The sequence below is a fragment of the Podarcis melisellensis genome, assembly GCF_964234715.1.
Source record: "Podarcis melisellensis genome assembly, chromosome: 2".
NCBI lineage: Eukaryota > Metazoa > Chordata > Lepidosauria > Squamata > Lacertidae > Podarcis > Podarcis melisellensis.
Window position 1 is genome coordinate 28,959,026 of NC_138529.1, and position 10,427 is coordinate 28,969,452.

General features: G+C 42.9%; 1 long non-coding RNA gene across 1 annotated transcript; it reads left to right on the forward strand.

Annotated features, from left to right (window-relative positions):
- Window positions 1–5,639: 5,639 nt before the first annotated feature.
- Window positions 5,640–9,552, forward strand: LOC309363987. The gene is made up of 2 exons (XR_014165692.1): window positions 5,640–5,695; window positions 8,735–9,552. It is a non-coding gene; the product is annotated as an uncharacterized lncRNA (long non-coding RNA).
- Window positions 9,553–10,427: the final 875 nt, after the last annotated feature.

A 10,427-nucleotide genomic window follows, 5' to 3' on the forward strand; every position in this document is an offset into this window, starting at 1 on the left:
TTCTTTTGCTGCCTATGACCTGATAAATCAGGCCCCTGAGGAAGTGGCCTTTCCTACGAAGAGCCAACTTAAGTTTTCAAATCTGATGTCTGAGGTTAAAACCAAGGAAGCTGCATTTCTTCCCTCCAACGTCTTCTCAACCCCCAGCCCTTACTACTAATCTCACAGCATCAGGTGTTCTTCAGATAAATGTTAATAACCACAGCAAAGAAGTCCGCATCTAATAAAAAGGATGTACAGGTCAAGATGGAAACATTTACAAGAAATTCTTTCTCTCCCACTCACAACTCACAACCTGAAGGGCAGGCAGATGGTTGAAAGGTTTTATCAGATCGATTAAGCCTATAAGCTGCAAATTTCACAATGTTGTTAGACTTTGATTTAGTTATTAACATTTATAAGCTGCCTTTCCATTTTTTAAAAAAACCATTCCTATTTTGAGTGACAGCTGGGGCTTAGAAATGAAGGTAGAGCTGGGATGGGTAATCTGTCATTCTCCGTATCTTATAGAGTCATAGAGTTGGAAGGGATCCTGAGGATCATCTAGTCCAACCCCCTCTGATGCAAGAATATGCAGCTGCCCCATACGGGGATCAGCTGAGCTATCAGTTCCCATCAGTCCCATCCCAGCACGGGGCCAGTGGCCAGGGAGAATGAGAGGAGTAGTCCGGCAGCTTTTGGAGGGCCCAGGGTTCTCCACCCCTGAGCTACCCTTATAAGAGGGTAGACTGGAAAGGGAGCTACACTTGTTTTTATTGGCTCTCCCACAAGCCAACGCTGAAGTGGGGAGAGGGAGCATTTCTGCCTGAAATGGCCCTATTAAGTTTGTCTGCTGCTCTGTAATAATCATTCTTGCATCACTTCAAAGGTAGCCATTACTAAGCTTGTGGGCACCTTCCTGGTTGACGGTGACTCCCTCCTACGAGGTACTTAATTTATCTGGTGCTATTAATAAGTCACTTGAGGTCGTTACACACGAGCCAACACCCTGGAATCCAGGTGTTGTCGGCTTCTACTTTTATGGGTGGAGACCTGGCTAGGGTGCTGTCACATGGGCACTTTTGAGCTCTCGATGAGGACATAGCCTCCAACAATTCTCTGATGGAAACAGTGACATCCTATTCTATTACTACTACTACTACTACTACTACTACTACTACTGTCACTACTACTATGATACCCCACCCATCTGACTGAGTTGCCCCAGCCACTCTGGGCGGCTTCTAACATATATAAAAACATAATAAAAACATTAAACATTGAAATATACATTTTTTAAAAAACCAGAAGCATTTTTACTTGGTATTATAGGTCAGGATATTAATAGGCAAGATGTTAAATTGTTTTTATATGCAACAACTGCGGCAAGAGTATTGTTAGCCCAGAAATGGAAACAAGAAGAGATTCTGACGAAAGAAGAATAGCAGACGAAATTAATGGACTATGCAGAATTGGACAAAATGACAGGAAGGATTCAAAACCTGCGGGACTAGAGATTTACAGAAGATTGGAAGAAGTATATGAATTATTTGAAGAGCAACTGTAATCAACAATTATGCTTGTCTGGAAGCAGGATACAGAGGGGCTTCCAGTGAGAGAGTGTGAAGAAAACAGCCCACTGCTCAAATGTAAAATTTACATCCGTTGTTCCAACCATTTTTGCTTTTTTATAATTTTATTTTATTTTTATTTTGACAAATAACCATTAATAATAATAATTAATGAAAAATATGAAATATTACTTTGTCAAAATATTTTTTATTTAAAAATATTATTTATTACCGTTTTTGCTTTTGACACCCACCCCTCCGGCATGGGATCCATGGCCTGAAAAGGGGTTCCCCACTCCAAGTGTAGCCAGTGCCAAGGTAGATGGACCCAATGGTCAGACTCCTTCCTATGTTCATAGCTGTCAACTTTTCCCTTTTCTTGCGAGGAATCCTATTCAGAATAAGGGAATTTCCCTTAAAAAAGGGGAAATGTTGACAGCTATTCCTATGTTCCATGCTGTAAAGGTGAGGGGGCAGGTTTATTTGTTGAATTTCTGCATGCTGTGCATTTAAATAAAAGCACAAGAACTCCAAAAGGCAAGAAAGAATTTTGTTTAATGGCCTTCATGACAGTTACATAATCTTCCGGTATAGTCCCCTTAACCCTGCAGTCCAGATCTATAGGTGCCTTTGCCTGGTCCTGTCCCTACAAGACATTTAGGCTGAAGCATCATAGTATCTAGGATGGACTCAGCAGCTGACATAGCGGGTTTCCCATGCTCATGCAATAGCAGAGCTAACTCATAGTTAAAAATACCTTGACTTTCCCGAAGGCCCTTTCAGCCTCCTGCTGTCAGCAAGGAGTGTGGGAACTTCGCCACTGTCTTGATAAGCCCTAAAGGGAAACACTGCCTTATCCTTAATTGCCTGTCAGTAAAATGGGGATAAAAGGACTGCCCGTCTGGGTAACAAAAAGATTGTGGGTGTTCAACAATACCATAATAGGATGAGGTTAGGTACCACAGACACTTGGCTAAGCAAGTCAGTGTATGCCAGATGACATACATGATGAATAAACAGGAAGGTGTTGGGGAGGGTTCACTTTCCTTTGATGTCCGCATATGTACATTATTGGCAGAAATGGGCCAATGGTAACAAGAGCTGAAGCGCAAGATTTTGTGGCAAGAGAGGAGTTGGCAGCTGGGGTCTGAAGGCATGAACAAGGCCAGTTTTATCATATAGGCAGGCTGCATATATAGTGGCATAATTATAGGGGTTCCCACCACGCTGGAAGAAGCACATGGATCTAGATTTCTGTAGTCTCTAGGTTGCTCAGTTGCCTGTGCAAATCAAACAGAGCCGGAACCCTGCTATATCATCCCAGAGGATTGGGTGGGAACTCTCTGAGCATGAGGATGTTCCCCTGTCTCAGGCACACACACACAAATGTTGATATGGAGCCAGTTGTGCTATGCCGGCGGGGCACAATGAACTTGCTTCCAGTGATTAGGACAGCGAAGCAGCGGGGGGCAGGTAAAATTATGGCTAGAGATGAGATAAGTGTAGGTTGCTTCAGCAGCCAATCCCCTCTAATTTTGGAGCTATTGTGAACTATGACTGCATAAGAAGCAAGAGCTCAGAGCTGGTGGCGGAAACGTTTCGATGCACCGAGAGCAAGTTTGCATCCCATGACAATGTGTGTGTGTGTGTGTGAGAGAGAGAGAGAGAGAGAGAGAGAGAGAGAATAATTAGTAATAACAAAGAATACTGTGGGTTCGACTAGTTAGTATTAGTCCTATTGCATATATAGCACAAATCTTCATTACTATTATGCTATATATTTTATATTTTGTTTAATGTGCTTCACAAGTTTCCAGTTCCTGTACTTTCCTCCCCTCCCCCTTCCATATGATGCAATCTGTGTGCATCATGTAACCCCTTGGCACCAAGGACTTTTTTTTTTACAAGGGGAGGGGGCACCAGTTGGTTTATTTAAACTCATGTATAGCAAAACATAGGCTCCCACACCCCCTGCTGATCATGGTGTTCCTCCTTTATAATCCAGCCAAATGTGTTCATTCCACAGGGAAACACATTGCATCAGTTAGTGACTTCATGGCTGATAATGGCTACCTCCAGTGTTTTGTCTCAAAGAACAAAGCCAGGGTGAAGCCACTTTATGAAGTCATTAATGGCCCTTCGTTTTTTTCTACGCACGTTTCAGTAAACAAATTTTGTTAGGTAGATCACAGAGAATGTGAAGGCCTTCTGGCTGTTTTCTTATCCCTTTTTAACTCCCTCTTTAAGTTGCCAGAATATTTACGTTACCCAATTGGGAGGTGTTTCCTCATTTCTTCCCCAAACTCAGTACAGATACTTGTTCTGAGTTCTTGCAGTCCTTTTCACAATCTTTCTCTGCTTCCACCTCAGATTCCCCAGAATTGGATGTCAGGAGATAATTAACAAAGGTCTTCAGAGCTCACTTCACTCGATCCAAACCATCCCTGGGAGAGTATTCCTAATGTGGTCTAAGCACATACATTTTACAACCTATAGGATACTGGACAGTGTTGATTGATATATCAACTGTTGTAAAAAAAAAAAAAAAAATCTCCCTCTAGGCAAATAGGCGAGGATGATTTTGGAAACGGGGAGAGAGTTTTTGCTAGCCAATACACATGAATACGGGCTGGTTAAAATTGTGTTGGTTTGTAGCTGATTTCCATGGACCTCTTTGCAACTTGGCTGCTGCCATTCTTTCAGATGGAAGCTCAAGTCTTTAAAGTGATGTGTTTTGTGCCTCTTTGTTTTCTCAGACAAACGGTCTGTACCCTCTGATGGATGGAAACAGCTTTCCAGAGTACAGGTTGCACTCACAATCTTCGCAGGTGGAGTCAGGTGACCACAGCTGCAAACATATACCTTTTCTTAAGAATCATCTTTGGCACAGATGCTTTGCTTTTTTGAGACCCTCGCTCAAATAGTTTTCACCTGTTCTCTGGGGAAATCCTTCCTATATCCCTATTGCCCTTCCAGTTTAACATTTTATCTCAAATCTTACTTCAGTGTGAGTCTTTGGTTCCCAGGGTGCATCAGTACTGACCAGCTTTACATTTACATTTCTAAGAGATGACTGCAACTTCCCTGGAGATTCTGACTAGGGATGGAAAGATCTGTCAATTTGGTTCTCCCAGTTTCTAATTTTTCCAATCTTAAATTCATTTCTGCAGCAGTTTGGGAATTTTCTTTTGTAACCTCTCCATGAAATTCTGCAACATTTTAGTGCAAATTTATCCAAATAAACACATTTTTGTAAGCAATTCCTCCCAATACAATACATTTTGGAATGCTATCTTCCCTATTATATTCATTTCTATGAGCACTTTTAATTAACATATCTGGTTTTGTAAACATTGGTTTGTTGGACAACTTGCGTCACAAAACCCGGATAAGTGCATATTTCGAAGGACGTCTGTGTTTCAGTTTTCATATTGCTTCAGAAAGTGCAAATTTGATACATTCCGCTTTAAATGTGAACAGAATTGGCTTTCTCCCCCATCCCTAATGCAGACTGCATTGTAAGTCCTGGCTGCTGCCAAAGTGAGAAATCAGAAGAGCAGCACAGTCAAATCAGCTGCTTTGTGTACTGGGTCCAGGGTGGTACTGCTGACATGGAACTCTCTATGTCACACTGTTCCTTTTTTTACAAACAAAGAGGCGCACCAGCTCCCACTTCCTGCCATATTGAAGTGGTAGCACAACTGATGCAGCATTTTAGCATCTCTCCTCTTGTCCCACCCTCAGCAGCAAGGGAGAGTGAGCATTCCACCCTGATGACAGTCCCTTAAATATGTGAAGACTTGTCATCACATCCCTGCCCTTAATTGTCTTTCCTCCAGAGCTGAGCCTAACCAGTTCTTCTATCTTTTCTTGTTTGTCAGACCGTCATGGTTTCTGACCCTCTGATCGCCATGTGAAGTAGAAGCCGTTTCCCCCCATTTATTTTTTTCCTGGAGAAAGGCTTCGAGGGGGCCTCCTGAAGTGCCATAGGCAGTGGCCCGGTGGCTCTACAGTTCTTTGGGAATGTTGATTTAATTCCCTTTACAGTTGCTGTTGCAATATCTTTCAGGTCTTGCTAGCGACGAGAGGAGCGCAGGAGCCATGTTTTGACGTTAATAGAGAAACATCTCTGTTCTTGTGGAGAGGTAACTAATGGCTCCCACTGGGATTTCATGATCATTGAATACTAATCACAGTGAGCAAGGGCAGCCTTGGAGAGCCAGGGCTGTCAGCAGGTGACACAAACACTCACAATACATCCCAGACTTCCAGTCGGAATGCTGAGAGTATTAACACTTCTGCAGCAGTACACAGAGCTACTTCAGCTGATGCAAGATCAACGATTCATTGCACAGATCTCCTAGTTATCTAAGTTCCCTTCAGTAAGGTCTCTGTTTTCTGTGAATTTGTGGTTTTGCCACACAAGTACAAAAATTGATATGGGGTGCAGAATTCAAAATCCAAAACCTCTTAAATGCCTGGTATGGAGCTTTGGGGCTTTTTTTAATTTCCTTTCTTTCTTTTTGGTTAAGTTTCCAATCCTTATGCTTCAAATGTGCGTGAGAAATTGCTGGTGAAATCTTGGAGCTGAGGAGAAATGTTTCAGTACCCTGCATATTTCTTGGCACTACCTCTTTAAGAAGCAGAATTAATCATGCAAAATAAGCAATTTCATGCAGATTTGCACAATGTGTTCTCCTTTCAGAGTTTAGCTTTCCTTGGTGTTACTTTTGCACAGAATACACACAGAGAGAGAGAGAGAGAGAGAGAGAGAGAGAGAGAGAGAGAGAGAGAGAGAATAAACACAATCCTACCTTCAAGTTCTTAGGGACATGGTGGCCCTGATAGGCCATCTCTCCAAATACTGAGATAGAAAGCTTTGACTAGCAAATTTGAACCTAGCAAATATAGGATCTTTGGTATAACACAGCTGCAACTGGTCATCAAAAACTATGGTTTTGCTAGCAAACCAGAAGTTAAACAGACCCCTTTCCAGCCCCGGGAGGAGCGTGGGGGGCGTTCACACAACACACCTACCTGCTGTAGCCAACACATTAACATGCTGCGACACACAGTTTGGAAAGCTCTGTACTAGACATTTGCAGATTTGTGCTTTTTTAGAGCTCCTCTGACACAGCTACGAAGGTTTCACTTCTGCTTTCAATTAACCATAGTTTAGTGTTGCATCTGAATGGTAAGCTGTGGTTAATCTTAACAATGGCCAGCTACATAAAACATGGTTTGGATTAGACTTGTTTCAGCCAAACCACAGTGAAGAAAAACCACATTTTGTCGGGATCACACAATGTGGCATGCTGAAGTTGATCAAAAACAGAAGTTAAATCTTCTGAAATCCTCCTTGGGGTTGTGCCGGAGGGTGGGGGGCAGGAGAGTCCAGGGGAGACTAGGCTCAATAAACCATGGTTTATTGTGACACCTGGATCCAGCCTTAGTGTGATATCATTAGGAAAATAACATTTCTGTGCCTGTGTATTGCAAATTCTTACAATTCCTTCCAACAAACGGTTAACATGCTTCATATGCTTCCACAACCCGCTTCACCTATCATGCATCCAATAATCTTCACATCTTCTTATCCCTGAACACACACAGGCACAGACAATGCAGATTTGTTTGTTTGTTTGACTGTTTATTAGAGCTGCAGTAATTTGCTTGGGACTAAATTCCAGGCATTCTAGCATGGAGAGCCAAAACTGCACATAAAACAATAAGGGTGGGGTGCCTGCTGGCATTACCTTATATGCTACTGTAACTTATTGAGCACAGGACCTATATTCTCATGGGTCTTTCAGATGTGTCTTTTATGTTGAATGACAAAACCTGAAAATCAGTCAAAGTTCTGCAAAATAAAAATTGCTACTGTCCTTAAATAACAAAGTGTGAGCTCTTCACACTGAAGTTTTTGTTGTTTTTCAGTGGATGAGTACGTTTTTGGGGTAGCATCAACTATGAATATATTTAAGACATAATACATTTTCAAGCCAATATTTTTTTTGGGGGGGGGGTACATTCCTGGATTACTCTAGCACATCTAGTAGGGCTCCCTACCTTTTGCTTCTTTATGTACAATAGCATGCACACTATTTTAATCTCTCTCTCTCCCTTTTAGTTTGTTGTTTAAGAACAGAATTCATGTCCTATAAGGAGGGCCAGTAGAAAATCTATGAGCTTTGATGCCTACCACAGATTGCAAAAAAGAAAAAAGAGGGGGGATAGTTGTGCACCCGCCAAGCCAAAATGCAGTGAGTGGGCTGCCTTCAGGTGGTGGGTCACAAATTATACAGGTCTGCTCTAAAGGCTTGTGTGCCACACTCTGTTTATCAGCTGTGATTTCGTCTGTGCCTTCTACGTCCTCAGGGTGCAGGGAGACCAGAGAGACCCTTACATTTTGTGGTGCCCCCCCCCAACCCTTAGGTTTCTTTTTCTTTTTTAAGGCTTCTGGCGGAGACTCACAGTTTGTCTGCAATGAGGAGGAGTCGAGGCCGGAAGGTTTCGTTCAGGTTTCCCTACCTTCCCCCCCCCCATGACTCAAGCATTACTGGCCCCTATAGCTGGCAAACCTCCAATTGCCAATGTCTGCCTTGCAGCCTCTCCCCACTCAGATGCCCGCCATATATATTTTGGACTATGGCCACTTCAAAATAGGTTGGGGAAGGTTTGTACCAAATCCAGCCTGCCTCCATTCTACTACAGTGGTACCTCGGTTTACAAACGCTTCAGGTTACATATGCTTCAGGTTACAGACTCCGCTAACCTGGAAGTAGTACCTCAGGTGAAGAACTTTACCTCAGGATGAGAACAGAAATCGTACAGCAGCGGGAGGCCCCATTAGCTAAAGTGGTACCTCAGGTTTAGAACAGTTTCAGGTTAAGAACGGACCTCTGGAACAAATTAAGTTCTTAACCAGAGGTGCCACTGTATAAAGGCATTGGGAGTTCAAGAAGTCCATACTAATGTCTCATCTAAAATAACTAATAAATAATGATTTGCACGCACATAAGAGTGAGCGCTTATAGACTATTCTTGGGGGTGGGTGCAGGAGAGGAATGACATATGGAATCCCAAATATCAAATTCGGAAACAATGGACTGTTGGTGCCTGTGTATTACACAGCCTAATTTTTTCTTTTTCTTTTTCTCCTTTAATCCTTAACCGATAAGGAGAAGTTGAGCTTCTTCTGCGTTCTGCAGGGCCGAGAGGATGAGGCAATCCAATCCTCACTTTACCTCATGATGGAGCCTAGGAAAATGCCTCTCCTTGTTTCCCGCTCCTCCTCCTCCGCTGCCTGTGTTGTGCTGAGCTGCGCTGGCTGTGCTTTGAGGGGCGGCCGAGAGCCCTGAGAGACATTTGGTTGCTATGGGAGTCCTGAGGCAGCAGTTTGCTGGATGTGGCAGGGAGGAATCTGTGTGTTCCAGGGAGCCTCTCCAGCCTGCTTTTTCAACTAATTGTCAAACCGGGAAGAAGGGAGAAGCTGGCGGGAAGCCAGGCAGGCAGGCAGGGGGTGGAGGTGTCTGCCCTGGGACTCTCAGCAGGTGCTGTGCACAATGACGCAACCGTCCGCCCAGAGGTACAGGTGTTAGTTACATGAGTAGGTACGCACCGAGCTGGGGGAAGGGAAGCTGCCCTAGATTTCTTTTTAATCTATGTGGGAAAGTGTATCTGAAGAAGGAATATTGTACAGCTGGAGAAAGTGCAAAAACGGACAAGCAAAATTATTGTTGTTATTATTACCTGCCCTTCACCAGAGGGTCCCAGGAATGTAAAATACAGCATTAAAAACAGTTTAAAACAGAATGATTAAGGGCCTGGAGCCTCACCCCTGTGAAGAAAAGTTGGGGCCTCCTTAGTTTAGAAGGGAAAGGGCAGGCAAGTGAAAGTCGGCAGGACGTGGAGATGCAATGAGACTGAGGGTACTTTCTATCATATGTGGTGGACCTGTAAAAGGGTAAAATAGTATTGGGAAATAATTCATAATGAATTGGGGGGGGGGGAGGAAAGTTTAAAAGTAATTGTACAAAAAAACCCACCCAGAGTCCTTTTTGTTGGGGATAATTCAGACAGAAATTCCCAGGTGTCAAATAAGGTTATTTATGTATGCCACGACTGCGGCCCGTGTTTCATTAGCCCCAAAATGGAAAATGAGCAACGTCCCAACTAAAGAAGAATGTCAACTTAAACTGATGGAATATACACACCTTGCGGACCCAACATATAGAATAAGAGAACAAGAAGAACATACATCTAAAGAAGATTGGAAAATGTTTATTGAATATATGGGGGGGGGGGAATAGTGTATATTTGAAAACATGGTCAGCATTAAGATATATTCAACATTGTAAATAAGTTTTGATGGATGTAATAACGGAATACTGAATGGTTTCGTTTATATAAAATATGCAGGGATTTATGTTATGCAAAATGAACCATGGAAAGAGAAGAAGGGAAGGCATTGATATTTTAAGATTGTTTAAATGAATATTCTAAAATGTAAAAACAAAAAAATTAATTAAAATTATGGGGGGAAAGAGAAAGTGGACCTGACAGAGGGGTTTAAGATATGAATAATGTAGAGAAAGTGAATAGACCAGGCTTCCTCAACCTCGGCCCTCCAGATGTTTTTGGCTTACAACTCCCATGATCCCTAGCTAGCAGGACCAGTGGTCAGGGAAGATGGGAATTGTAGTCTCAAAACATCTGGAAGGCTGAGGTTGAGGAAGCCTGGAATAGACAGAATATGTTCCTCCTTCCCCTGTTTCCCATACTCTGATCACACTAGAACCCGGGGGCATTCAATGAAGCTGAACAGGGAGAGATGTGGGCCAGACCAAAGGTGGTGCATAGTTAATGTGTGGGATC